We start from the raw sequence: 25305 nt of genomic DNA on the forward strand, positions 1-25305 counted from the left end.
CCCCCCCCCCCCCCCGCACTCCCCCCCCACTTCACCCATTGACCTCCTCCTTGGATTGGCTGGTTCCTCTCAGAATTTCTTTTAAAGAAGCCTATCTACATCTTTAGCCTTCTCCAGGCTGCCCTCCTGACTTTCTTTCCCAGGCTCCACAGCCCCGCCTCCCCCCTCCTTTGTACCATCCCCCTTTTATGTGTAGTCTTCCCCTGTTAAAATGTCAGCTCCTTAAGGGCAGGGCCTGTCTTTCTCCTTTTATTTGTATTCCTAATGCTTGGCACGGGGTCTGGCACAGAATAAATACTTAGAAGCCTGTTGACTTGATGGGACTCATTTGAATAGCTTCTGCCTGAAGATCTGGGAGGGGGTACCCCTCCCTAGCCTCCCCAGGTGAGCCTTGAGCAGCTCTCATTGTTAGAAAGTCTTTCCTGTCATCTAACCTGAATTTGCCCTTTTCTGCTTGACTCTTTGCTCCTGGCTGTGCGCTTCAGAGCCGTCTTGAACATCTTGAACAGGGGAGCCCCGTTCCCCATTGGGGTCTTCTCTGCTCTAAGCTGAACATGCCATGGTGGCCTGGAGGCCTGGACACTCCTCTTCAGTCAGTGTCCTCCTTACACTTCTGGCTTCCACTCTGAATGCCATGCCCAGCTTGTGGCCTCATGAAGGCAAAGGGCAGGCAGTGGGCTCCTCCCTGGTAAGAGAAGGTGGCAGCCAAGGTTCTGTGAGCTTTTTTGGCTTCCCTGGCACAGCTGCAGAGGCAGCCAGGGGGTGGGTGCCACAGTGTATCAAGTGCTGGACTTGCAGGCAGCAAGACCTAAGTTCAGAGCTGGCCTCTGGGTAACCCTGGACAAATCACAGCGCTGCTGCCTGCCTCAGTTTCCTCAGTTGTAAAATGGGGATAATATATCTGCCCTCCCAGGGTCGTTGTGAGGCTGTGACTTGGAGCACCACCATCTCAATGCTTATTCCCTTCCTTCACATCACACTGTAGCCTCTTTGAGCTTGCATCCACTGAAATCTTGAAATGTTTTCAGAACTACTCTCAATGGCTCCCCATCTCATGCTTGTGAAGTTGATTTTTTTTTTTTTGTACCCAAGTGCAAGACTTTACATTTTTCCTTTTTGACTTTCGTTTTCTCCTTTCTTCCTTCCTCCCTCCGTCATTCCCTTCCTCCCTTCCTTCCTCCCTCTCTTGGCCCAGCTGGAAGTGCAGTGGCTACTCCTGGCCCTGATCCCACTACTCATCAGAAGTTTTTGATCGACTCTACTCCTGACATGGGTGGTTTGTACCACCTTGGACAGCTCGGTGGCTCCCGGCTCTTGGGGCTTGAGTTACTGTTGGACTTTCAAGATTCGTGGTTGGCTTTAGCCCTTCTGCAATTCATGAACTACAGATTTGTTAGCTGTTCCCCAATCCGCAGGGTCTGTATGGTGTTTATGGGGCCATTCTTTCTTCAGTGACCTTCTTGGGGTAGGGTGCCTAGAAATGAAATCTCTGGGTCAGTGGTGTCAATGTTTGAATCGCTTGATCTGCATAAGTCCACATTGCTTTCCAGAATGATTGTGCCAGGTCTCAGCTCTCCCCGAAATGCCTTTGAGGGCCTGTCTCTTCACAACTCCCCAACACTGTTTCTGCCTTTTGTCACCTTTGACAGTTTGGCGGTGGTTGTGGGGGGGTGAGGTGAAACCTAAGGGCTGTTTGGATTTGATGCAATCAAATTGTTATTAATGATTTGGAAAATTCTTTCATTTGGTTTTTCATAGTTGGCAGTTCTTTTAAGAACTGTTCATGTCCTTTGGCATAGCTAGTAGAATGAATGGACTGTAGGCATATTTGTCATATAAATACATGATAGCTGTCTCTAGGATTCCAAACCTTTATCTGAGAAATTTGCTACAGTAATTTTTCAATTGATTGCTTTTCTTCTCTTAGATACATTCATTTGGTTGTTAAAAAGCTTTTGTGTGTCATGTACTCAAGCTATTGTTTTTCTTTTGTAATTACCTCTGTCTCATCTTTTGTTAAGAATGCATTTCCTGCTCATAGCTATGAAAATATATAACCTGCTTTTATTCAAAAATTTTAAAAAGTATGATCTGTAATATTCATGGCATATCCATTTTGAGTTTTTGTGAATTATGGTGTATTGGTTTTAGCCTAATTTCTTCAAGACTGCTTTTCAATTTCCCCAGTTTCAAATTGGAAATTCTTTCCTAGGTAATTCATGTTATCAGATTTATTGAATATTGGGTTATTGAGTTTCACATTGATCTTAATTTTTTAAACTAGTAACAACTGGTTTTGATGACTGCTACTTTATAATGTAGCTTGAGATTTAGATATACTATTTCCAGTTCTTTTCCTACCTTTTTTCGTTGTTCCTCTTGATACTTAGATCTTCTGTTCCTCTGAATGAATGAATTTGCTTTCTTGGCAATCCCAAGTTATTGCTTTCCTTGATATTTCCTCAACATGGGCTCATAGCCTCCTCACCAGGGCAATGTGTGCTTTAGGATGGCTTCTGGGGGCCCTGCTGTGTATAGTCTTGAGCTGATCAAACACACAATAGAATAAACATTTGGCATCTGTGCGTCTCCTCCTCAGCTGTAATGCCTGCTTCTGCATTTTGTCATCTTGATTGGTAAAAGGTCTGCCCTAGAAGCCAGTGGGTTGTTGGTATTCGGAGCAGAATGGTGTCTCTTTTAACTTGTACTGATTTCTGCTGCAAGTGGTCCACTATCTTTTGATGTGATTCCCAGCTTCAGACTCTTGTCTAGTGTAATGCTTTTCTCTATGTAGATAAAAAAAGAAAAATATTTGTTTGGAGAAAGACATCAGATTCAACCATGGTTTTATTTGCAAGTTGGTAAACTAATTTTCTGGATGATAATCTAGATTGGTTAGATACAGATCAATGAACTAAATGGCTGAGGTAAGTAAAAAGTAATATTGTCCTTTATTAGCAACAGCAAAACACCTAAAATGATATTTGATAAGGAATTAGAAAGGACCAGAAAGGACATTCTGCAGTCAGCTTTACTCTGGTGTAGAATTCACTTTTAAACATAAAAGACAAGCTGATCCCTTCAGAACACAGATTGCTTTAGATGACTGAACTTTGTGCTGACAGAATGGTGGATGGTATTTAGGGTTTCTCCTTGTGACCAGAACTTTATTTGAGTAGCAGAGATGCTCTTTGTCAGCTAGCCTGCTTTGGCAATGAGGTGAAAATAGGCCACTTTTATGTGGCCTCTGGCTGAATTGGCAAGTCTTCGTTTTTAATGTGCCAGGAGAAAGTCAGTAGAAAGTTAGAGAATCTTTTAAAGTTGTACTTGTTTTAGTGCACATCAGGAGAAGCACATGCAATGATTTTTCCTCCAACAGGAGCTTCCATCTTGTATTTTATTACTTTTGATTTTTTTTTCCTTTATTATGTCCATCGAAAGCAACAAGGACCATCTTACATATACTTTCTTTTAAGTGGATAGAAATTTCATCTGGACATTTCTTTTAAGGTTCTTTGAGTAGTAGAGATAATTGGGGTATGAGACTACTGCAGTGTGAAATCACTGGACTGTAGGATCGTTCTGATTTTTTCCAACAGGACACTTGTCAGAAATGGATGAAGTTTGGATTAGACCTCAGACACTTTAGCTTTATGACCTTGGGGCAGTCACTTAATCTTGGACTGTAAAAATTAGGATAATAATAATAGCACCTCCCTGCCAAGGTTGTAGTGAAGATAAAAGGTGGTGATATGTGTAAAGGACTTTGCAAACCTTAAAGTGCTGGATAAATGCAAGCTGCTGTTATCTCATGTGCAGACTTCTGCAAGCCTTCCTTTAAACAATAGCAGACTTGATACCCCCCAGTATAGAGATTCACTGGGGGATTCACAGCATCACAGCATCTCTGTGGTGGAGTAAGTTCCATCCTCTCTGACATTGCTGACAAGTGGTTGGGCACCCCCCCCCCCCATGGGGGTGGAGGGAGCCTTTGAGCTGAAGCTAACCCTTGTTCTTTGGAATGGGCTCAAATGTTAACATATTCTTAAGATAGTGCTGTTGATAAAACATCTGAGTTAGATTCATTTTTTTCTCCTTGGGAATATCCAGTGGGAAATAGTTGAAATTTGTTGTGCCTTGATGACTCCTTAAGGAATATTCATGCCGAGGGTGAAAAGTGCTGAGAGCAGATGGGATTTTGCAGACCAGCCCTATTAGGAGATTGTAACTCCCTAGACAGTAAGCAAATTTCTAGAGGATCCAGGTGTGGAATATAAGTGAAAATCTCTGTGACATAGGAAGGAGCAGACAGGGCTGTAGAAAATGAAAAGGCCCCCCCCTGCAGCTCCCTTTTTCCTCCTTTGTGGGTCTCAAGTCTGATTTTAGTATCATCAGGTTAGAGCCTCAATACCTGAGAGATGAGGAAACTGAGGCTCTGAGAGGCCAGGTTCCCCATTGGTGCTTGTGAGTAGCAGGTTTAGGGTCTGAACAGAAACCCTCCTCTCTCTCTAAACCCACTGCGGTCCTCTCATGCCAATCCCTTTAGCACTCCTTGAGCTTATTCAGTGGGAGAGAGTTAACCGTTTGTCTGAAAAAGACGACAGGCTTGGGGCGTGTTGTAAACCAGGGGTGTCAGCAGGCTCAAGCTGAATAGGCTTTGGTTCTGTAGAGGAGGTTGTGCGTAATTTTGTTTGAATTGAACTGTCAAGTTTTGTTATTTTGGAATCTCTCTTGTCTCGTGTGTCCCACTGATCTGGCTCTCTGGTTTTTTCACCAGTACCAAGGGTTGTGATGATTCCTGCTCTGGTCTCTGACCCCTCTTCATCCCTACCTTTGTTTATTATTTCCTTTGATATGTGATCTTCTCCAAATGAATTTTATCATTTTATGTAAGTGTCCCTTTCATAATTTGGTATAGCATTAAAATTGGAAATTAAATGGGATAGTATCGTAAGTTTTATTTTATTAGCAGGGCCCTGGCCGTGAGTAATCAGTCAGTAAACATTAAGTGCCTACTATGTGCAGGGCACTGTGTTAAGTATTGGAGATACAGAAAAAGGCAAAGACAGTCCTTGTCTTCACGGGGCCACAATCTAATGGAGGAGACAACGTAAAACAAATCTATATAAGACAAACTATAGGCAGGATAAATAAGAAATAATTAACAGAAGGAAAGCACTGGAATTAAGAGGGATTGGGAAAGGTTCCCTGTAGAAGGTGGGATTTTAGTTGGGACTTGAAGGAAGCCAAGGAGGTCAGTGGTCAGTAGTCAGAACAGGGAGAGCATTCCAGGCATGGGAGATAGGCAGAGAGGATGCCCGGAGCCAAGAGATGGAGGGTCTTGTTTGTGGAACAGCCAGGAAGTGAATGTCATTGGATTGAACAATACATGTTGGGGAGTCTGGTGTAAGAAGTTTGGAAAGGTAGGAGGGGCTTTGAATATTTAACAGCATTTTTTATTTGTTCCTGGAGGCCATAGAGAGCCCCTGGAATTTATTGACTGGGGGAGGGGGTGACATGGTCATTCCTGTGCTTTAGGAAAATCACTTTAGTGGCTGAATGGAAGATGGATTTGAGTGAAGGGAGAGACAGACAGGACTTCCTACACCCCACCAGCAGCCATTGCAATAGTTCAAGTGTGAGGTGATGAGGACTTGCACCAGAGTGGTGACAGTGTAAGAGGCAGGGAGGAGAGGCGTGTTTGAGAAATTCTCCAAAAGTGAAATCGACAGGCTTTGGCACCATATTGGATCTGGGGGGGTGAGAGACAGTAAGGAATCCAGATGACTCCTAGGTTGCGAGCCTGAGGGACTGGGAGGATGGGGGTGCCCTCAGCAGTAACAGAGAAGGTAGGAGGTAGAGAGGGCTTAGGGACAAAAATAGTGAGTTCTGTTTTGGACATAGTGAGTTCAAGATGTCTGAAAGAAATTTGGAGATGGGAGGTTGAAGGTCAGCAGAGTGTTTGAGGCAGGATAAGTAGATTTGAAAGTCTTCAATATAGAGAAGATAGTTAAATCCATGGAAGCTAATGAGATTCACCAAGTGAGGAAGTATAGAGGTGGCCCCCAAACTGAATCCTGAGGGACACCTACCCAGGTTAGAGGACATGACCTGAAGGAGGATCCAGCAAAGGAGACTGAGAAGGAGTGATCAGAGAGGTAGGAGGAAGACCAGGAGGGAGGGTGTCTTGAAAACCTAGAGAGAAGAAAATATCCAGGAGGAGAGAGTGACCAACAGTGTCAAAGACTGCAGAGAGGCCAAGGAGAATCAGGATGGAGAAAAGACCTTTGGGTTTGGCCACTGAGATAATTTGGTAACTTTGGAAAGAATAAGGTCCTAAGCTAGTTTATAAGTGGTTTAGAGAAGAGTGAGAGGACAGTCTTTTCAAGGAGTTGAGTCACAGATGGCAGGAGAGATCTAGGAAGGGCTGAAGTGAAGGCTTTTTCCAGATCGAGGAGACTTGGGCATGTTTGAAGGGAGTAGGGAGCAAGGCTATTGAGGGGGAGAGACTGAAAAAATCAGAGAGAAGGGGCGACAGAGGTTCTCTAGCTCTTTGGGTCCTTTATTTAAGGAGCACTTTGTAATTGAAAATTTCCAAGTGTTTTGAATGCTTTAGCAGATGGTTCATCAAATATTTTATTTATTTTGTAGTTGTTTCTATTACTGCTACTTGGCTTTTGATATTCTATAAAATGCTGTTGATTTTTGATGATTTATGTTGCAGTTTATCACTTTGTGAAGCTGTGAATTGTCTCTATGTTTGCTGCTCCCCTGGAGTTTTCTAGGCAGACCAATGTATAAATAGTCATGATGGTTAGAGAGAGCTGGCCTCAAAGCCACGAAGAGCTGGATTCCCTTTCTGCTTCTGACATACCGGCTGTGGGACCCAGGGCAGGTCCCTGAACCTCTCGGGCCCCTGTTTTGAAGGCTGTAAATTGCAGATGAGTGGCTGATCTGCATTGGTACTGAGAGCTCCCCACGGCAGGGATGTGATAACTACCTGAAAAAAAACCTGCAAACGTGTAAGGAGCATAGAGGGTTCCACCATTCCAGAAACAACATGATGGTGCTTTGCAAATCATATCTCCTTTGACCCTCACAACAATCATAGTGGTAGGGGCTAGGATGATACCTATTTCAGAGACGAGAAAGTGACTTGACCAATGGGCACACAACTCTTTTTTTTTTTTTAAGGCAATTGGAGTTAAGTGACTTGCCCAGGGTCACACAGCTAGTAAGTGTCAAGTGTTTGGTCTGAGGCCGGATTTGAACTCAGGCCCCTCTGAATCCAGGGCCGGTGCTCACACAACTCTTAAGTTTGCGAATCTGGATTTGAACTTGGGGCTTCTGGACTCCTGGTGTATTGTGTCACCTTGCTGACTCATGATGTTTGCAGTGTTGAGGGTATTGAGGATTCCAGACAGCCGTTAATTCTGAATTGCAGCTGGGGATTTCTGCTAGTCCTAATCATACTCAGTTAGTTTTTGTCCACAGCCATAACTTCTCCCCACTTCAGTGATTGGAACAAAAGGCAGTGCAGGTGAGGCCTTGTTGTCTGGGGTTTGTTTGAAGAGATGTTTAATAAACAGCAGCAGCTGGTGTTTGCGCAGTGCTGAAAGGTCTGCAGAGCAGCGCACATACATGCCTTGTGTGATAGGGCAGATGCTATGATGGGGGGAGCCTTTCAGTGACTCCTGGCCGAGTTTGATGCTCAGGAATAGGGAGGATTCAGGGCTGCTCATACTTAGCTCCTCCTGTCGGGTCTGGTGGCAAAAGGTGGGTTTGAGTCGGGAGAAAGATTTCTGGGTAAGAAGCTTTTGGAGAAAGGAGTATAGGGTCTTCAGCTCTCTTGGGAGACATCTGGCAATAGTAAGTGGGGCTTCTTTGGACTTGGGGTCGAGCTTGGGAATTGAGATGGACACAGAGAATGCGAGTTCTTGCTGAGGTGAGCCTTTTTACTGGGTGCTGTTGGCTATGAGTTAGGCTTAGTGATTTACATATTGCGTAGAGAAGACATGAATAAAAACTAGGCAAGATTGATGTGGCTGTTGGAGTGTTGCGTATGTGTGCGTGCGCGAGCGTGTGCGCTGAAGCACCATCGGTGGCATCTTGCTCTGTCAGGAAGAGACTTGGATCCTTCAGGTTTCAGCTCAGACATGGCCTTGGCAGCGGCTGGAAACCAAGAGCCGGTGCCCTGATCCCGGTTTTTCATGCTGGAAAGAGGTGATGTTTCCACTCACCAGAATAACGCGAGATAAGAGCAGCTAATGCTGCCTCCGCCACCTCACGTCAGCTTGTTGCTCACACTGCCTCTGCTTGCTCGTGTTATTAAACGTTGGCGTATTTGCAGAGTGGTTTTTGGTCTCTATAAAATTAAGTTAATGATTTACAACCAGAATTCCCAGAGTTACAAAATGAGAATATGTAATGCAATGCTTGAATAAAAGCGGATGTTTTCTCTCATGATCTGTGAGATTATGTGAATAGAGGTAGCACAGGTTTTTAAGTTTGCATTTGTACGGCGCTTCTTCAGGCCAGAAAAGCGCCTCCTTCGAGGCCTTCTTGTCCTCTGGGGTGGTGGGTGCTGGAGAGGGAGGAGCGTGCTTTGCAGAGGGTTATCTTGGCAACCATTTGAGGGGCTCACATCAGATTTAAAGGATCCCACGTAGCATTTTAGAGCCACAGAAGGCCTTGGCAAGCTGGTCACAGCCCCTCCCTTTACAGAGGAGGATGTTGAGGTCCCACAGGCCTTCTAGCTCCTTAGTGCTAGGTTTCCCAATTTTGGTCCAGTGTTTTAGGGGTGTGTAATGAGAGTCCATTACCTTTCAATACTGCTACCTTGGAGAAGTAAGGTAAACTGAGGGACAACATTTGAAGAAGATCGGTTTATTAGTTTTTGTTGCTTAGTCCTTTCAGTCACGTCCGACTCTTCCTGGCCCCATTTGGGATTTTCTTGGCAGAGATACTGGAGTGGTTTGCCATTTTATGGATGAGGAAACTGAGCCAAACAGGGTGAAGTGACTTGCCCAGGGTCACACAGCTAGGAAGTGTATGAGGCCCGATTTGAACTCGAGAAGATGAGTCCTCCTGACTCCAGGCCTGGTGCTCTGTCCAGTGCACCATCTTGCTCACTAAATCCTTTCTTTCCTGCCTACCCACCTTTCTACCTGCCAGCCTTCCCAAACTGGAGAACTTAGAACCAAGTCTTTCAGTTTTTAAAACTTGAAAATCATAATGAATGATGTGGAAGATTTTTCTTGTAATCTTTATAGGATTTGAGGGCCCAGGGTCAGCTCCATTCCCCAGAGAAGTATAAATAAAACAAGACTTTGTTCAGTCCTTCTTTTCTTTTGATCTTGGCCTTCTCGGGGCAGATACGACTCCTGACCCGGGTTTCCAAGCTGGAAGGGGTCTCACTCGCTGGTCCAGTCCACTGCCCTCAAGCCAAACTGAGCTTCTCTGTCTCCTGGGATGGAAGGAGGCTACCGTAGCACCTCCAGTCACTGACATAGGACTGAGTAGCAATGCCATCTTCTCTGCGTGCTCATGAGCCTCTCTGCAAGGCCTGAGGTCACCAGGCTTTCCAGATGGGATTATACTGTGTTGGCAAAACCTTTGTAGTAGGGCTTTAGTGAAGGATGAAGAGGCAGCATGGGCCTGGGGCCAGGAGGACCTGAGTTCAAACCTGGCCCCAGACATGTCCCAGCTGTGTGACCCCAGGCAAGTCACTTCCCCACTGTCTTCCTCAATTTTCCCACCTGTAAAATGGGGATCATAATAGTACCTACCTCCTAGCACAGTGCCTGGCACATGGTAAGCATTGTACAAATGCCAGTTATTAGGTTGATGAGAAGCGGGACTCAGCTCGATGTTTTCCTGCTTGCATGCTCAGATGGCTCTGTTTCCTGGTCGATGTGAATGTTCTTTCTGGAGATGCAGGCTGTAGTCCCACCTTCCCGCTGGGGTGCCCCGGGGGTCCCGCCTTGTGCTCTCCTGATTTTTCAGGGACACAAATGAAGCAAGCAGTGTCTGGTTTATCAGGGTTGTGCCTGAACCTGAACGGAAGGCTCCTTAGGAGAAGTGACTGAGTTACAGGGCTCCTTCCAGCAAGCCTTAGTTTTGTTGTTGTTCAGCCGTTTCAGTCTTGTCCAACTCTTGGTGACCCCATTGGGGGTTCTCTTGGCAGAGATACTAGAGTATCTTTCATTTCCTTCTCCAGCTCACTTTACAGATGAGGAAACTGAGGCAATTAGAGTTAAGTGACTTGCCCAGGGTCACACAGCTACTGTGGTGAGGCTGGATTTGAAATGCACTTCACCTCTCAGTGCCTTGGTTAATGCCCTTCTGTTGCTCTAATTTGCTCAGTTGGGTGGTGGGGCTCTTTGCTGGGAGGTTCTGTTGACCTATTTTAGAAATAGTTGGTTTGTTTGCACACTCTCAGCATCGTTGTTCCTGGGAGTCTTTCTTTCTAGAACAGTAGAGCTTGGGAGTGGTGGTGGTTAGGGGACACTCTTGGAACACCTTTGCTCTTTGTGAATGAGCTGCTGAAGCTCAAATTAAAATGAAGGCACAGCAGATTGAGTCTGAAGGGCGAGGGGCCACCTTGGCCAATGATTTGTGTGATTGAGTCTCCTTGGATTGGGGGTGATGGTGCATTCCAAGGTAATTGAGCTTTTCGGAGAATTGTCGTTAATGATAAACTTTTTTTTTTTTTTAAACTGGAAAAGTGGAGGAGATCCAGAGCTGTTGCCTTCCTTCCCCTTCCCCAGACGAGTTAGGCTTAGTGGGTAGAACATCAGACTTGGAGACAGGCAGACCTGGCTTCCAGTGCTGCCTCATACACTTTCAGCTGGCTGAAACTGGGCAAAGCAGTTGTGTCTGGCCAACAAGCATTTGTTACATCCAGAGGCAGTTTCAGGGCCGGGGGGCTCCAAAGAAAAGCCCGAGTGGTCCCTGCCCGCAAGGAGCCTATGAGCTACTGGCATAGACAGCATTCAGACAGCTGTGTAGATCACAGTGGAGGTCATCTCAGCTGGAAGGCACTCATTCTCAAAAGGACTGGGAAGGATTGCTTGGAAAAGGTCGGGTTTGAGTTGAGACTTGAAGGAAGCCTGGGAAGTTCCTGGAGAAGGGAAAGAATTTCAGGCAACCGGGAGACCCAGTGAAAATGTCTGGAGTCTTGAGATGAGTGTCTTGTGTGAGGAACCTTGAGGAGGCCAGCATCACTGGATCATAAAATACACTGCCAAGGTGGGAGGGGGCCAGGCGATGAAGGGCTTTGAATGCCAGAGCATTTGGAATTGGATCTTGGAGGTCATAGGGAGTCACTGGAGTTTATTTCGGGGAGGGGTGACATGATCAGACTTGCACTTTAGGAAGGTCCCTTTGGTGACCAAATGGAGGATGGGCTGGAGTGGCAGGCAGACCCCCAGCAGCCATTGGAGTGGTCCAGGGTTGAGACAGTGATGGCAGGCCAGGATTGGAGGAGGGGAGAGGAGAGGAGAGGGCATGTTCCAGAGTTGCTCTGAAGGTGAAATCAGCAGGCTTTGGTGACAGCTTGGATGTGGGGAGGCCGGGGGGCTCCTTGGTAGGAGCCAGAGGAACTGGGAGAAGAGAGTTTGCCTTGACAGAAATAGGGAGGTTTTGTTTTTTGTATTTTTTTGGTCTCGTGTCTTTGCTAGTGGTGCCATGGGTCACCAGCAGCTCTACTGGGGCCACCCTTGAAAATTTGGCCAGGGGTCTTGGTCGTGCCATGTCTATTCAAACTGGCGTGGCCTGATCCGCAAGTACAGCCTGAACGTGTGCCACCGGTGCTTCTGGCAGTATGCCAAGGACATTGGCTTCATCAAGTTGGACTAAGTTATATTTATGGATCTCGCTTCAGTGATTATACTGACCATCAAGGACTACCATTTTACTGAACCCTGGACTACCTAAAGATTGCTCATGTTGTACATGCTATGCCAATTTGCATATGTAATTAAAGGTCATCCTCAGATAAAAAAAGAATAGGGAGATTTGGAAGGTAGGATTTGAGAGGGGAAAGACAATGAGGTCAGTGTGGGAGGTGCTACAGATAAAATCTCTAGAGCAGTGGTGTCAAACTCAGATGGGATTGGAGGCCACGTATTAACGTTGATTGTTTTCTTTTATTTTCATTTGTTAAAAATATTTCCCAGTTACATTTTAATCTAGTTCAAGTCTCGCTGCAGAGTGTTGGCAGGAATGGCCTTCGCCATACATCTAGTTTTCTTGTCCAGTAGGCGGCTGGAGGTGGGAGACTGAAGTGTTGATGACTCCAACGTGCTTCTTAGGGCTGCCTTCCTGAGGAGACCCTTTCCTGAGTGGCTGAGCACATTCCCATACTGCAGTGTCTTGTTATCACTCCTCTGGGAGCTGCCTGCACTTCTTTTTTATACCTGCATCCAGATGAAGCCTTGGCCTTGTAATCTGTAGAGGTGACACAGCTTTGAAGACTAGAAATCAGAGGCAGTTGTGCCCAGCAGCTTGACTGTAAAGGTATGACATGAGTGATTTTTCTCCTTTATCCTGGAAGGTTTCACCTTCTGTGAATGCATTCCTCCTCCCTTCATGTTAATTCTCTGCTCTCTTCCTCCACTTCATTTCTCGCTCTCTTCTAAGCCAGGGCTTTAAACCCCAAGGAAAAACCATGCATATTGACTTTGTAGGAAACCTCCTGGGAACATGATCTGTGTTTTATTTCTTTCGTGATGCATTTTAATCTGGTTCCTCTTGCCCAGGAGTATTGTGGCCCCAGAGTTTGGCACTTCTGATGTCAATGCTGTCTGCTTCTCTTAATTGCTAAATCTGATCCCCACCAGCTCTGCCACATCAGCCACTGCCCAGCCCTCCTGGAGACGTTTTCCTCTGCTGCTCTCTCTTGGGGCTTCTCACTGGCCTCCACATCCTGCCCACTCGGGGGCCCCCAAAGATTTACTCCTGGACCCTCTTCACAGATGGTTCCATATGTTCTCATTTGGGGATTTCATGAACTCCACCATCTTTCTTCAGATGATTCCCTGTGGTGCTGGAATTCTCTGTCTCCTCAGCTATGGTTACAAATCTCCAGCTCCCTTTTGGACACGTGGAGTCAGTGAGTCAAGGACCAGAGACTGTGTGCTAAGTGCCAGGATGCCAAGAAAGTGTCCTGCCCTCTAATTGGGGGGGGGGGGGGGGGGGGACGAGGGTGGTCCAGGTGGGATGAGTTCCCCAGTTGACTTCATCTTGCAGAATGAAGAGGAAATCCAGGAAAGTAGAAAGGGGAGCTGGCTCAGGGTTCAGCAAGGGCTGTAGTTGGAGGTAAACCTGAGGTTAACCCAGATGTGCAATGACCTTGACTGCTAACCCCAGGAATTGAGGAATCTTCTTGGATAGGAGGGAGGCTTTTTTTTTTTTTTTGGAAGCAGGTAGTGGGCATTACAGTGTATGGAGCACTGGTCCTGGAATCAGGAAGACTTGAGTTCAGATCCAGCCCCACACACTTATTAGCTGTGTAATCTTGGACAAGTCACTTAACTTCTGTCTGCCTTGGTTTCCTCAGCTGTAAAATGGGGACACTAATAATTAGTGCCTACCTGCCAGGGCTATGAGGATCAGATGATAATATGTGTAAAACAAGTGCCACAGCACCTGGTATATAGTAGGCGCTTTAAAAATGCACAATATTATTATCCTTAGAAATTTTTTCAAAGTAGGCTTGGAATATGATTAGATGTGAAGATTCTCTGGGCTCGCAGTAGGAAGTCAGTCAGTCAGTAAACATTAAGGGCCTTCTTGGTGCCAGGTACCTCCCTAACCACTGGTGACACAAAGCCAGGCCAAGACAGTTCACAGGAACGTGATCTACATACCTATTGCAGAGGGAAGCAGAAAAAACGGTGAGGTGGGCCGGGGGTCCAGCCAGGTGAGGGAAAGAGATGGCGCTCCTGAGAGACTGGGATCTCCTCCCTCCAGTTAGAGGCTAGTGCTTGGGGCCTGGAGACCCAGATCTAGATGTGGCCCCACATGGACTGGAGGTGGCTAGCCTTCTCCCAGTCGTGCCTTTGGTGTTCAGGTGTTTCAGTCATGTCTGACTCTTGGCGACCCCATTTTTGGCAGAGATACTGGGATAGTTTGCCATTTCTTCCTCCAGCTCTTTTTAGAGATGAGGAAACTGAAGCAAACAGGATGAAGTGACTTGTCCAGGGTTACTGGTAGCCATTAAGTGTCTAAGGTCAAATTTGAACTCGGATCCCCTTGACTCCAGGCCTATGACTCTATCCACCTCATAAGCTGTAATTCGAACCCAGGTCCTTTCCAAATCAGCAATGTTTTCCAAGAGGTGTATATGTTATTTAGTTACACTTTTGTATCTGTTTCCCAGACAGGCTCATGAGGGTCTCGGAGAAGCTGTTGGTAGCTAGTTGTTTTTAGGTTATTAAAAACTGAATTAAACATTTTTTTTCCCCTTTCACCATTTCCTAATTGAGGTGTTTATTTCCTTGCTGGCCCTGTACTGTTATTGTTGCTTGAACATTGACATAGATTTTATTTTATAGGGTGTTAGGTCTTAAAGTTTCTTTATAATTACATAGTTTTCTTTTAAACTCTTCAGTTGTTACAGGTACTGTGGTAGTTTGTTAAATATTAAGTTCCATGTGACAACTTGTAGAAATTATTTTCAGTTTTATTTATCTATAAATATTTTTTGTGTTACTTGTAACTATTTTTATACCACTTCCTGTCTTACTTGGAGACAGTTAACACTGGTGTTTTTACTCATTTTATGTATCTTGCTATCACAAATCTGATCTCTTAAAGTCTAAAACAGAAGTACCAGTGTTAGAATCTGAGTATTAAAAAAACTAATTCTTTGCAGGGAAGAATAGTTCTTGGATTGGCTTTTGGAATGTTTGAATAGCAACTGAATTTTATTAGTCCCTGGAAACAAGCAGAGCTCTGTGGGAAGGAGTAAACAAGGAGGCTGGGGGGGGATAGGGTTTGTACGGCTTGCTTTGGGGGTATGTTTCCAGAAAATACAGTAATTTTTAAGGATTCTTGAAATGTAGGTAAGTCTTTTAGAGACTGAAATGAAACGTTAACAACAGCATTAACATTTTTCAGGTCTTGCTCTGGAATGGCTTTATCTAGCATCTGGTTTGCATGCTTATGTTTGAAATGGATAGTGAATGAAATCTGGAACACAATGGAGGATTATGGGAGTTTTGGCTGGTTTAGCTTCACTGCTAATTCTAAGAACCATGGAGACTTCTTAAAAGGAACTTAGGAATATCTCGATGTAGAAATAAGCAACAGGGGTTGGTTTTTTTTTTTTAAACTCCAAATACATAAAATCTCTAGACTTTAACAGTCTTAAAAATATTTTGGAATCTGGATAGGGTTTGAGGGGTGCAGCTTGGGGGCGAAGTGGATAGAATGCCGTGCCCACAGTAAACAGGACCTCAGTTCAGATGTGGCCTCAGCTGCGTGATCCTGGGCAAGTCACTTCACTGTTTGCCTCAGTTTCCTCATCTGTAAAATGAGATGGAGAAGGAAATGGCAAACACTCCACGTCTTTGCCAAGAGATCCCAAATGGGGTCACGAGGAGTTGGACATAAAGTGACTGAACAGAAATATAATTGGCTTTTAATTAGTAGCTACTGAATAGTTTTAATTCCATTTATTTGTGTGGAGAAGACTGAACAAATGGGTGACTCTTCAGTGAACCTTCTCCCAAGCCAATCGGTGAGCACATGCTAAGGGCCCTGCCTGTTCTTAACTCTGGGGGTGCCGGGAGAAACACGGAGCCGTCCCTGCTTGAGAGCAGCTGCTCCAGAAATAGGTGGAAGATGAACTCCATTTCCTTCGGTTTTATGTAGATTGAACTGTCGTGTTGCTTCCCTTTCTCATCTGTGAGGAGCAGTCTCTGATGGGGGATTTGTGGTGTGACATTTGGCCGTCTGTTTATGTTCCTGGTGAATCGCAGGCTTTTGGTGAGTTGCTTGCTTCAGTGGCAGGCACTTTACTTGCCATCTGAGTGAGTATAGGAACATTGAGCCAGTCTGCTCCGAGCGTTGTGCTGTCCTGGAAGGAGCCTCTGCGGAGTCAGAGCTTTGACCGCCACTCTCCCATTCGTTCGTTCGTTACCCAGGTGACCCTGGATCAGTCAGCTTCTCTTGAACCTCAGTTGCCTCAACTGAAAAATGAGTAGATTGGAATAGATGATCTTGTAGATCCCAGATTCCACTTACTCAGGTGTATTTCAATCTGTAAATCGAACTTCTTTTCCATTTATCTCTGTAAATAATTTCGAAGATGTGCTCCAGTGGGAAAGACAAAATCACTTAGAGATTCATCAATGTATTATAAAGTCATTCTTCTACACTTTCAGAGTAATGTGAGAAAATCAGTTTTCCTGTTTTAGGGGTGGGGGGTGGGGTTGGGAAGGTGGGATCTAGTTTTGTTATTTCATCCGTATTGTGATTTCATATTGAGGAGATGCCACAGATATAATTCTACTGTAGTTTAAAAATTTAGAGAGGTGACTAGGGCGTTGCGACATTGTGATTTGCCCAGAGTCACACAATCATTTGGAGCCAGAGATTGGACTTGAACCCAGGTTTTCCTGGCAGGCTTGCCAGGGGTGGGGAAGAATAATAATAATAAGGATTTGTTCTTAATAAAAGGATTTGTTCTGTAAACTTGGACTCAGTCCAAAGGCTGCACCCAACTCCCTGAAAGGCCACCTGTGGCCTCAAAGCTGCAGGTTCCCCACCCCCAAACTATGCTGTACTGCTCCTCTCTAGATAGCACTTAAAAAAGATAACCCTGAAGTGCCAATGTGGTGGTAATTTGCCCCCTTTCTCTCTCCCTTCCTTGCTAATAAGCAGACACATGATCCATTTTTAATGGACTTTTGAAAAGATAGTATAAGCTCACAAGATTTCCTGCCAGAAATGTGATTTATTTTTATTCTGATATTACTTTATAGGGTTCTTCCTTTTCACCTCTGTCTTCTGGCTTCCTTCAGATCTCGCTTCAAAGGCCGCAGTGGGCGGGCAGCCTTTCCTAGTCCTCCTTCATCTTCGTGCCTGCCCACTGAGGTTTTCCCTGGTTTGGCCTGTGTAGATCTTGTTTGTGTGTGATTGTTTGCATGTTGTTTCCCTGGTAGACTGAGCTTCCTGGGAGCAGGAGTTTGAACACATGGTAATAATCAATAATTTGTCCACTTGACTTTAGAAGAGATAGGAGGTGTGATCTGTTTTAAATAGAGAGATAATTACAATCTGCTGCTGCTACTTATATTTAAAAAATAAATAAAATGCCTGTATGAGAGGCCAGAAAGGAAAGTTTGGAATTAAAAATATTTTTAAAAGTTGTTTTCTTCCCCAGATTTCATTGAGCTACAAAAATTTGTGCATGTGTATTTATGAGAGGGCCTTTGAAAGTACATTTCTAATTCGCTTTATTTTGTTTCTGACCACCCCTAATATGAAGATACTACCTATTTCATAGGCAATTCCAAAAAAATCATGTTTAAGTTTTTTCAAAGATGTTATGCTATGTAAATGTTAAGTATCATGATTATTTTCTCCACAAATAGTTGTAAAATGACACTTTTAGTAATTACATTGTGATTTTCCTTCACAGATATGGAGCTGTGCTAATATAACCCCATAAATAATTAAGAATCGAAGCCTCATTATAGTAACATGGACATTAACAGTGATAATACAGATAAATACAGAAGCCTGGGAATCATGATTTAAGTGAAGCCCCTGTCCAAAGGTAAGAAAAAGAGGACTTTTCATTAGTAGAAATGATTAATTGAGAATCATAAGCTAACTGTGTGTAATGAACATGTGTGTGGAGGCCCTTTTCTCTGCTGAGAATGTTGTTGAAATGAGGCAGGGTCATTAGCTTCTAGAACCAGGGTTCTAGAGTGAGGACGAAAGGTTCGCTTTTGGTCCTTAGGTCCTGGGAGAGACACTGGGAAGGCCTGAATCCTTTCTTCTCCATTGGTGAAATGGAATGAGACCTCCCACTGTCCCCCCCCACAGTGCATTTGGTCAGGGCTGTCTTTTTGAAAGACTGGCTCTTTTTTTCCTAGTGTTAACTTTGCTTAGATAGCAGTAGAGTTTTCATAGTTAGACAGCTTGGCTGCCTAAGACTTTTCTTGCTGAAAAATTTTAGCAGGCTTTAGGGCAGTTTTGTGAGTGGCTGAGTCTTGAGTCCTTATTCCTTCCTCCTTAAATCTAATGGCAATACATTGGTCTGTTAGGTAAAGAACCTAGGACACATTTTGAGCTCTAGGCTTAAAGTGAACCGACTTTTAGAGCTTAAACAATTCACTTTGCTGTGTGATGGAAATGGTAATTCTATTGACCAGCTTTTAAAAATAATAGCTTTGCTTAATTATCCCGGGTATACCCCCAGATCTCATTGTAGACCATTCATTTTTCTCCCCTTTGTGGTGGTATATTAGAATTCTACCTCTGAAAAGAATGACATTTAGAGAAATCATAAATTTCAACTCTGATCAACCCAGTTCCTTGGGAAATGTGTGGTCTTCCCCCCCTCCCCCCCAATTAATTGACTTGGTTAAATGAATTACTCAGAAAAAACCTCTTTATTCTTAGGCTTTTTGAAAATCTTTCTAAAATGCCTTTCTTCCTGACCTCAGAAAGAGGAAATACTGGTGGAGTAAAGCGCTTGTTTGTTAAGTGAGGTTCCTAGATTGTTCCCGACAGCTCGTGCTTTGGCAGACTTGAAAAAGTTTTAAAATCCTCTGTGTTAGCCTGCCTTGTTAGTTTGCTTCCCTGGAAAGTGAAATGTAGATGCTGTTCTTGTTGATGGAGATTTTACTCGCCTTGAGCCTGTGATGACCTTGCAGGTGCATGTCATCGAGATGAGCCTGTTGTCTGACCTGTCCTTGGAGCAGGAATCCCTTCTCCAGGCCCCAGCCACGTCTGGCTCCAGTTGGAAGCAAGGTTCTTTCTGTGCTGACCACCATCGGCCTTTTCTCAGTTGTGTCTGCTTTCTCAGGCTAGGAAGAGGGAATCTTAATTTCAATTCTGCACAGTCACCCTTCCCCTTCCAGTGTTTCAATGCTGTGGCTGTGGCCGTGTTGTCTTTTTTCTGGGCTTAATGTTCCTGTTCCTTACTCAGTTCTTTTGTGCCTTGATTTTGGATGCTTCAGCTTGTGATGGGGAGCAAGGGAAGGGAAGAAGCATTTGTGTAGGGCCTACTGTGCACTAGCACTGTGTTCAGCTTTTACAAATAGGATCTCATCTTATCCTCACTACAACCCTGGGAGATAGGAGCTGCTATAATCTCTATTTGGCACTTGAGGAAACTGAGACAGACAGGTTAAGTGACTTGCCCAGGGTTACTGGGCTAATAAGTGTCCAAAGGACCAAAGTCAGGTCCCCCTGACTCCAGGCCCAGGACCCCAGAAGACACTTTGGCACACCCTCGTAGGTGATACGGTGCCACCGAGGGAGGCTATAGCCAGAATCTCTCTCCTCCCCATGCTCTGGACAATATCCTTTTTAAATGCATCTTAATATCACATCATATTGTCTACCACATTGTATTCTTGACGTAGGGTGGTGTAGATAGAGAGCTAGCCTTGGTGCCAGCACAACCCGAGCCCAAGGCTCGTTTCTGAAATGTAGTGATTGAAGGAGGAAAACTAACCCGATTTTAGGCAGGTGTGTAAAACTTTCAGTCACTCCACAGTTGTTGATCTCCATTGGTGCAAAGAGTTTCTTCACTAGTGAAATTGTGAGTCTTGACCAAACACTCATGTTGTTGATTCCCAGGGAGTTCCATAGGAAAATCTGCATTTGTAGGTCACAAAACACCCTGTGTCTTTCTAGCCACAGCTTCTCCTTTCCTAGATGTGTGCAGTTGGTTTTGAAAGCCAGTACTGGACTTTTATGTTTGCCTAAATTAAAATTTTATCTTGTCAAACTCTGCCCATGGCTTACCTTGATTAATGATTTAAACTTCTTTGTATTCACTCTCCTCAGCTTTAGGTCATCTGTAAATTTTGTAAGTGATAAAAGCCTTCCGGCCCTTGATTGAGAACATTGTTGAAATGGCCCCTTTGCGACCACAGTCTCTAAGGGAGTGCCTCAGGGTCTTCTTTCTAGAGCAGGAAGAGATCTTGGCCCTCTTTTTATTGACTAAAACATGAGGCCCGGGGAACTTCAGTGACTAGTTAAAAGTCGCATTCATTAATGGCCAAGTTAGGGTTTGAATCCAAGTCTTTGGACTCTAAACATGATTCTGGAGCACCCATCAGTCCATTTGTGTGGGTACCCTTTGTGATCGGTGTTCAGTTCTGACCCTAGCTGATTGGATTCTTCTGTCCATGTTTCTTTATCTTGTGATGGACAGTCATCATTTCAAGTTCTTTAAAATTTGTTGCTTTTGTGGCAGTTTCTTGAAAGTAGGTACATTTTGATCTTAGACAAGCTATTAATTGCCTCTAAGTGACCTGGGTGCCCTAGTACATTTTGATCTTGGAATAATGATTATTTGACTTTTCAGTCAAATAATCCTCAGATTCACATAGGAAGCTGTTGCAAGGTAGTCTTACATGGTCAACTTTGTTTAGGGATTTGTTGGTTTCTAATTAAATGATTATGTCTTCTGTCATTTAGCATTCTTGAGACTAGTGGTCACTTACAGGTGATCCTATGTCCTTGAGATCATGTGTACACCTTGACTTTGAGTAATTTCCCAAAGAGCCCATCTTGTGGGTGGATCTCTTTTACCCCTTCCCGAGGGCATTGGCCGACATGTTTCAGAGTTGATTTCTCCTTTAAATAAAGGAACCTGAGATATTCTAATTGCCTTTTGGCTGAAATGGAAAGTTTCAATCAATGGATCCTCAGTTTTATTCTGTTATGGTTCCAAATCCTTCAGGATAACAAAAAAGCTCTCCAAAGAGATGGTTTTTCCCCAAATGATAGCTCTTTGGTTGTACAGGTAAGTTATCTACGTGCCTTGTGAATTATTGAAGAATGTCGTATTAGTGTATATGGCTTCTCAGTTCTCTCGTCTTTTACGTAGAAAGTGACAAGTGGATTGTAGACATATAAATTTATGATTATTTTGGTTGTTTAACACCTTATTTATTGAAGGTACAGTGCAAATGACTAGGTAATTTGTAAGTAGAGTTATTTCTTCTTATAATAGGGAGCTTCTAGCCCCAGCCAGATCCATCGCAGGGGCTGCTGTATTCTGCTTTTGATACGCTACAGAAATTATTAGTAGAGAGGCGGGGAGTAGTCCCTCGAAATAAAACAAGTGGCCATGCTTTGTTGGTAGATGGAATTCACTACTGTATGATTTGAATTGCAGAGGTGGACGTTCAGAAAAAAAACACTTTTCAGTTATTCCTTGTAGATGATGTAGGTGGACACATAGTTCAGCCTGAGTAATTCCTTCTTTAAAGAATGGTGCAAGAGATATAGTCTTTATGTTGTTCCTAGATTTTGAATTTATTTTCCAGTGGAAAAATTGGTCTAAACCTTTTCATTTTCATCAATTGGTGTCACCTGGCTATTAACTAACTTAAAGACCATATCAGCAACCAGTCTTGAGGGCCCTCCTCCAGATCCTCCTTTCTTTGCCTCTTCCATCCTCAGGAGGATGCAGGCAGGTTTCCTAGATTGCTTCACTAACTCTTGTTCACTTGACACAGTTCGGCATAGATAATCGCATTGACTCTGACGCAGGCCATGTTTGTGGTCCCCCTCACCCCAAGATTAATCACTTTGTATCACTTTGAGGGGATCTAGGAGTGGGAGTTAAAATAACTCCAGGTGCTGTCTTTTAGCTTTTACTCACCACCTGTCTCTTGAGGTTTCACAGCCTTCTTCAAAGATTATACCAGGAGCACTGTCTGTCTAAGAGGCTTTTGGTAACTGTTCTCTAATTAAACAGCTTTTTGTCATGTGCTTCCTGCTTCCATCTGATGATCTTGGTACTGGTTATGAGAGGCTGTAATCAACATGTTTCCATTTCACTTGGGAAATTACCTTGTGGGCTAGAGTGGAAATCATGGGAGAGTTGGAATTGGAAACAGATGGAGATAGTGAGGAATATTTCCTGAGAGTTTTGGAATTCTGTTTCTAGATCTTAGAAAGGCAAGAATAGAATACAGCTTTATGGAGAGGTATTGAACAACTGAAAATAAAAAAGTGGGAGACATTTTCTAGTGGCTGAGGGCCAGGCCCAATTTCACAGGCGAATTCATTGATTAGATGTGTTTTACAGCGATGTGAACATTTAGGGGTTGTCTTTCTGTTTATGTCAGATGTGCTCCCTTTAGTTTTATCCGAAAAGAGCTTTGGTGTGAATCTGGTCCGTGTTGGGTGTTGTCCACGTGTCCTTTGCCAAGTAACAGTCCTCTGTGGCCTGGTGCTGTAGCCTTTCTAGTTCCATAGCGATGGTCTTCCTGCTGGAGCACGGGCAGCCCTCTGCCCCCAGTGCTCCTTCCTAATTCTTGGACGTTGGGCACAAAAATATTGCCCACTCAGCATATTTGAGCTTGACTCATCCTGTCCCTTAATGCCTGATGTTTCTCTATGAGTCCTTCAGTCCCCCCAGGAGCTTCTCCCTTCTTCTACCCAGTGGATATGAGGGAACCCCCTGCCCAGCCTCTGGGACTTGACCAGTCGTGATATAGCAGCCCTCAGTGGTGAAGGATGGGGCTTAGACCCTTGGGTGATCGAGATATTTGCACTTGGTCCTTGGCACCACGGAATGGGAATGTAGATGTAACCTCACATTCCTTACCCATGTGTTTTTGGTGAGGGACAGGAGAGTAAAAGTGAAAGAAGAATTAACAGGAGGGAGATTGTTAAAATATTTTTTTAACTAAAAAATAACTTTCAGATCTTTGGTGTGTAATTGACATGTGATTGGCATATATGGTTCAGTGGAGACCTCTTCTGGCCCTGATGGGCACACTTGTTGTAAGTTTTCTTAGCCTGTCAGATCCTAGCTTTATTGTAATCTTTTTGTTAATGGTAATAAACACGTGATTTCAGTATAAAATCCGAATTAAATCCAAATTTAAAGTTCAGTGACCACTCTGAAGCCTTGCGATAAGGCAGAAGAAGAGAGAGCAGAACAGAGTTTGTTGACTGTTCCAAGTACAAATGAGCTATTGTTTTACTTAATTTTGAGAATACTTACAGTTCATTCTAGTTAATGAGGACAGAAACATTTTTAGCCTTTAGAAGACAGTATTTAGTTAAAAACCTTTCACATTTTTTCGGTCTTTGAATCAGTGTTAGTAAATAGTGAGCAGAAAGGGATATGGTACATAGAAATTATTTTATCTGCTATTTAAATGTATTCCTGAATCTGGATTGGTTAAGAAATAAAAGTACCTTATCTCGGAGTCTAGCAGAATTTATGGCAGAGAATAATCTGAATTGGAATCTAGAATTAGGGTTAGAAGCTTCACCTGAATGTTTGGACTTTAGTGATCATTTTTTCTCATCTGAAATACTATATCTCTGAGGCAGTGTGAGCATAGAATTTCTTTCTAGCTCAGATGGTTGGCAAGGCAGCCGTTTGTTGAAATCTGTAATTTGAAGGTTAGGATCATTTGGATAGTTGACATATTTTAGCATTAGTTTAAAAATACAATGAACGAGCTAGCTAGCTACTTTTGTATGACTTTATAGAATTATAGCCAAGAGGCAGTTCAATGGATAGAGCACCAGCCCTGGAGTCAGGAGGACCTGAGTTCAAATCTGGCCTCAGACACATAGTATTCACTAGCTTGGGTGACTCTGGGCAAGTCACCTAACTCAATTGCCTACCGCCCCCCCCCCAAGCAAAAAAAAAATGTTTAGAATTACAGCCCATAGTGTCTGAACAGCATAGGATTGTCTGTTATTTGTGAGCATTTGCCTTTGTTAATGATTTAGCTTCTATAATTGAAGCTTCAGTTCGATGCTGTATTTCCTTTGTACCTTCTTTCTGGCTTTTAATATTTTTCCAGCATCTGTCACCTTCAGATTAGAGTCTCATCCATGGGCTTATGAAGAAAGTTATATTATTTTGAATATTGGGCTCCCTTTCCTTCTTCCCTCCTTCTTTGAAAAGAAATTTCCAGTTTATTAGAATTTCTTTTTTCATGAAGTTGAAATTTACAGTTAGTGCTTTGAATGGAAAAAAATAGTTCATAATTTTGACACAGACATTAAACAAAAGGGAATTGCAGGTCAGATCCCATTATGATAAATACCATGGCAATGAAAGATTTACCGTATTTACCATATCTTTCCGTGTTCTGCCTAAGATAACAGTGATTATGGTCTGTTAACAGTGCAGTGAACAAAAGTGCTGCCATTATGTATCAGGGGAGTGACGGTGCTGAGACTGTGTTTCCAGTACTGCTTTGGTGGGTGTTTAACATTCTCCAGACAAAACTTTAATGAAGAATGCATACCATACTTTACAACAAAAAGTTTAAAACATTTGTGTGTGTGCCTTTTCCAGGGCTCTTCTGGGTTCCCATACACATCATATAACAAACCACATGATGCTAGCACTTAGCATAGTGCCTGGCACGTATTAGGTGCTTAATAAATGTTGATTGATTGATACTTAGTTTGGGCTCTAGGGGGAGTGTCATGACAGTCCTTCAGTCATTGAAAGTTACTTGTTAGTACTTGGAAACGTTGTAGTAGAGGGGGAGCTTGGCCTCTATCCTCCAGTGGAAGTGGGGGTGTAAAGCTGCAGTGCACCATGTCAAAATTGTACAGAAGAAAGGGGGGGCAGTAGTCGTAGACGCATCCGCCAGGAATTGGCTTCTGCTGCTCCTTCCCTCAGATGTCTCAGCGCCCCCCCCCCCCAGGAAAAGCAGAGCAAAACCAAACTGTGGCCCAAACTAGAACAATATTGGCACCCCAGAGATCCAGGAAATTAAGCAAGGAAAGGGACAGGTAGTGGATGTTTTTATCGCATCTTGAAATCAGATGACTGACTGCTTCAGAGATTTTCTCTTTGGAGGACTTCTCTTCACTTAGTAATTCTCTATCCCATTTGCAGAGACTGAACTTGCAATGCCACTTCTAACCACTTCAGGCCACGAATGTGATTTCTAACCCCCTGATTGCAACAAAATTCCACTGGAAAGAACCCTCTTTTAGATGCCGAAGGGGAGTTTGTTGTAATGGGATTTGACTTGTAACTCATTTTTAGTAAGGAAGGATTGAAAAGAGCAGACTGCCCCCTACCTCCCTGCTGGGAATAGTATGAGGACAGATGAA

The 25305-nt window shown here is 43.8% G+C and overlaps 1 protein-coding gene and 1 pseudogene across 10 annotated transcripts in view; both read left to right on the forward strand.

The window, feature by feature from the left end:
• The window catches only part of ZZZ3 (zinc finger ZZ-type containing 3), a 101638-nt gene that overhangs the window by 23389 nt on the left and 52944 nt on the right, over positions 1-25305 (forward strand). For 6 of the 10 annotated variants that reach the window (XM_027874105.1, XM_027874102.1, XM_027874109.1 and 3 more), the window contains exons 3-4: positions 12261-12519; positions 17651-17788. The gene's annotated coding sequence lies outside the window, so the exon portion shown is untranslated. The remainder of the gene's footprint in view (positions 1-12260; positions 12520-17650; positions 17789-25305) is intronic. The other 4 variants (XM_027874108.1, XM_027874107.1, XM_027874103.1 and 1 more) reach the window with 3 other exon arrangements.
• Positions 11176-12086, forward strand: LOC114051685 (annotated as a pseudogene).

Source organism: Vombatus ursinus, unplaced genomic scaffold (genome assembly GCF_900497805.2).
Source record: "Vombatus ursinus unplaced genomic scaffold, bare-nosed wombat genome assembly UNPS02014804.1, whole genome shotgun sequence".
Classification (NCBI taxonomy): Eukaryota; Metazoa; Chordata; class Mammalia; order Diprotodontia; family Vombatidae; genus Vombatus; species Vombatus ursinus.